This window comes from Grampus griseus (genome assembly GCF_964374135.1).
Source record: "Grampus griseus genome assembly, chromosome: 4".
NCBI classification, from domain to species: Eukaryota; Metazoa; Chordata; class Mammalia; order Artiodactyla; family Delphinidae; genus Grampus; species Grampus griseus.
The window spans coordinates 97,885,005-97,889,610 of NC_138997.1; the positions used below are offsets into that span (position 1 = coordinate 97,885,005).

General features: G+C 35.1%; 1 pseudogene across 1 annotated transcript; it reads right to left on the reverse strand.

Annotated features, from left to right (window-relative positions):
* Nucleotides 1–1,759: 1,759 nt before the first annotated feature.
* Nucleotides 1,760–2,439, reverse strand: LOC309822300 (coenzyme Q-binding protein COQ10 homolog B, mitochondrial-like; annotated as a pseudogene). Its single transcript has one exon. The product of its transcript is annotated as a coenzyme Q-binding protein COQ10 homolog B, mitochondrial-like (transcript).
* Nucleotides 2,440–4,606: the final 2,167 nt, after the last annotated feature.

Below are 4,606 nucleotides of genomic sequence, written 5' to 3' on the forward strand. Positions count from 1 at the left end.
ATCTTTATTTCTTTGTTAATTTCCTGATGCCTTTGAGCAAAAAACCTCTTTTGCTTGTTCTTTTTTGTTATGATCAACAGGTGGTTTAATATGAGTTACTTAGTGTATTTGTCAGGATTCTCCAGAAAAATAAAAGTAATAGAATATGAAGATATAGACATAGATATAGATACAGATACAGATATAAGAGGATGTTTATTTTAGGAACTGGCTCATGTGGTTATGGCAAGTTGAAGAAACAAGAAAGTCAGTGACATATTTCAGTCCAAGCCCAAAGGCCTGAGAACCAGAGGAGCCAATGGTATAAGTCAAAGAGTGCAAAAGCCTGAGAACCAGGAGCTCTGATATCTGAGAGTAGGAGAAAATGAATGTCTAGCTCAAGAAAAGAGAACAGAAATTTGCCCTTCTTCAGACTTTTTTGTTCTATTTGGACCCTCAGTGGATTAGATGATGCCCACCCACACTCAAGAGGATGGAAGTTCTCTACTCAGTCTACTGATTCAAATGCTAATCTCTTCCAGAAACACCATCACAGACACACCTAGAAATAATGTTTTACTGGCTATCTAAGCATACCTAGTCTGCTACTACAAGCACTTGAGTCACACTGAATATACTTATTTTGTCTAGTTAGAAGACAGAGGAGAGATGTACCAACAGAAACAATTTTAAATTGACTTCAGCATTCCAATATTAACAAAGACAGCCCATTTGTTGGTCTTTCTCTCTACTAAGACAATAGAGAATAGATAGATCTTAATAGATAATTAAGATTTTTACCTTTCCATCCCTTTTTTTGGACCTCTATTTTCAGGCAACCCCCAGACCATGCCTTTTCCTCTCAGAAGCAAAAGCAAAACTCACATTCTCTCTCTCTCTCTCTTTTTTTTTTTTAAACAAATTTACTGTATTGTTACCACTTCAGTCCTTACACTGATGTGTTTACAAAAATATCAGTTTGAAATACGTTATTGAAAGTGAGTACACACAATAAATAGAAAATAAGGATGAATGGTGCTTGAGACATATCAAGAAACTTATCTTCATCTATTGCCTACTGTTGTAGACAAAATTTGACACACAATCAGCATTATTGAAATAGCAGTCAAGGTACCTGGGAGAGGGTTGCAGACTATGAGAAAAGTAGCTTAAAACTCTGGACCACTCACACACACACACACACAAAATTCACTTTATCTGGAAGCTAACCTCAGTATAACACTGAATTATCTACTATTACCCATAAGAACAATTTAAAAATAAGAAAAATGCCTGGGAACCTTCATTAACAGTATTTTTAAGTTAAAGTTTTTACTATAAATGTCTGATGATTACTCAAATATCCTAAGCCATGAGGCAGTCCCTAAAGACAATAAGTTATAAATAGTCTGAATTTAATAACTTAAATGCGATATGGTTAATATAATACACACTGCATGTGTATCTCAACCAACATCTTTCAGGTGAGGTGATAATTAAAAGGTTTAAATTTACCGTTCCAATTTCTGTTCAGAAGAGTGATGTCAGTATTCTTGCAACTGTGATGACATTCATTATTGTAAATATGCTAGCATACGTATTACTCTGAATTACACTTGACTGAATTCTATGTACACGTGGTTACATATTCCAAATGAAAAAATTCAACGGTACAGGTTTATAATCAAAGTTGAGTTTGACAAATGCTTTCTGACTTCTGAAAGCACTTCTTAAAAGTGAATAAACTAGTTATAAGTAGGTGACCATTTCCTTTTCCCCTTTACACACGATGAACTTCATGAAACATTAATACCCAAGGTATATTCGTTTCTGGACCATACCGCTTACATGCTCTTCTTTCAAAGGCAGTTACCATTTGCTTTACAACTTCATCGAAAACAATGTGGCAGCTGAGAGTGTAAAAGGGAGCAAAATTCAAAAGAAATTGAACAATCTAAAATACAAATTCTTGGGTAGCCAGGAAGAATTTGGGCTAAAACACCAAACAGTCTCCAAATGATTTAAGAGCTTCCCATCAGTACAGGATGCTTTACCAAATGTGGCTTCACCAAGGTTACTACGGATGCATAGCGCTCGAATACAGGTGGAGACCCAATTTCTAATCGTGTTTAGCGGTATCCAGATCTACTTGATATACATCTGACTTTTTGCACCAAGGAATAAAATGCTTGTAATCCTCCATTCCCGATACTACATCATACATTTCCTGCATAGAATATCCTATAACTCTCCTCTCTGAATATTCTTTTCTTTTGTTTATTAGTGGTGCAGCAGTTCTGAAGAAAGTTCTTGCATATACCTCCTTAGGCAAAATTGAGGTATGTAGTGGAAGAGTTCTGCTCATCAGTATCCCACAGGAAGCTAAATACCTGACATTTCCACAGGTCCCTGCGCTGGAGCCACGGCCCCCACCACTGCCGCAGGCTTCAGATGGCATCCTGAGACCAACCTTTTCCAGGGCCCCCTGACAGTCTGAGCTGCCATGATCATCTTACTGAAAAATTCAAGTTCTCTTGCAGAAGCCCTCAAACACTCTATTGTTACAAAGTCTTTCCCTTGTATTGAAAGGTAGATTTCCCATTTTTTAAACCATATAAATTAAGGAGACCCTTCCCACTATATGAATTCTGGTGCCATGTGTTAAAATATATTTTTTTCACCACTCAATTTATACATTTCTATAAATCCTACTCAAAATTACCAACACTATTTTTTCCTTACCTGATAATACTTATTACTGCACAAAAAACTAAGAAAACACATTTTAAAAATAAAATACATATCTATAACAGTTGTACAGATGAGTTTTCTGGGGAAAACTTCTTTCTATATCACAAAACAGAAAATCTAGGATCTGATCATATAATTAATTTCATCAAAACAAAATCTCAGTATTTGTTGAATATTCTTTGGAGAGTTCACACATTCATATTTCCTCAAAATATCACCTATAACCTAATGACTCCTACATATTTATCTCTAGCTCCTGATTCTAACCTCCAGTTTCTAGTTGTATATTGGATATCTATCAGTGCTGTTATCCTTCCTTCTGCTTATCTCTATTTTAGCACTTAACCAGGGAATAATAACTCCATATTGTCCCCTTTTTTCCCCCATAAACTGCTAAATGGCTTATTTATCTCTATGTCCATAGTACTTGTGCTCTTGAGTCATATATTTGTATTGTATTAATTAAATTGAATAAATTACCATGTTTAAAAAAATACTTGAGAAAAGATTCTATAATGTCCTTTCTTATAATTTTTAACTATTTATAAAATTTACATTATATAGAGAATATACATTTTAATATATATAAATATACATTATTTTTTTATTTTTCTGATATTAATTCCTCATACTTCAGCTTTAGCATGACTTTTTTCCCCTTGTCTCAATAAGAAGAGAGAAAACATATTCACTGCTTCCATCTGTATACCATCTCTTCCAGAACATAAAGATTTATCAAGCATCCTTTCCTCTTCTCTTGTCTTTGACTTCCCTGGTTTTCTTTTATGACTTACTTCCCAAACTTTTAATCACTCCCATTGCCTTTTCTTAGGCATTTTCCAAGGTATTCACATCTCTATATCTGCAGTAAGATATAGGGCCACAAAAAGGGACAAATACACCAGTTGGATAAAGTTAGAGAAAGAGTAAGAAGACTCTGATTTGAGGTTAACTTTAGGTAGACTTACAAAGCTTTATTTACATATCCTGCTCTCATAAATAGATCACTAGTCAAAGATTCCAAAACACACACAAAGAGCCTCCTTTTTCTGTAAACCTACCAGTGAAGCCACGCCACTAAAATGCTAGTGGACTTTTCCAGTGGCTCCTTTATTTACTAGTCAAGGTCCACATGTAAGGAAAGTCTTGCGACTCAGATTATGACATTCAGCACTTGATCAATATTATTTATACATTCTGTGGTGTTCATGGGTGAAGGCACTACATAAATATTGTCATTACTATAAATAAGTTAATATCACAGGAGAAATAAGTGTATTTGCTTGAAGACCCAGTACAAAAATGATAAATGAGGGAAGTTGGTGAGAAAAAGCATTTTTCTTGGCCTGTGGTCAAAAAACAAAGCTTTCAACAATTGCAGGGAACTTTCTCTAGACATGAGCTGGGAAACAAATTTAGCTAAATATAAATCAAAGGAGTTCTCTTTATTGTAATTCAAGGATGCCATAATATAGGAGGCAAGGGAGATTGCCAAAGGAAGAAACAAATATTTCCTTCCCAATAGAGAGATCTTTGTAAAGCATGAGTTTTTCACTTCTATTGTCACAATTCTTTGATGCACACAGAGAGGCATGCTGTGGCCTACAAAGAGGAGTTATGGAATTCTGGCTAAGAGGTGGTGAGAAGAACACTGTTGTGAAGCCAAGTACCACTGAGTTAAAGCTGCAGCTTCACTGTTACCTGTCTGCTCTTGAGTTACTTATTCTGTGCCTCAGTCTTCTCTTTTACAAGATGAATCTAGTAATAGTAGGGATCTTAGTATATTCAGTACTCAGCACAGTCCTTAGCCCACAGCTAATATCCAGTAAATATTATCTTTGTCATTAGTTTTACTAGATTTCTTTCCAAAATCCAT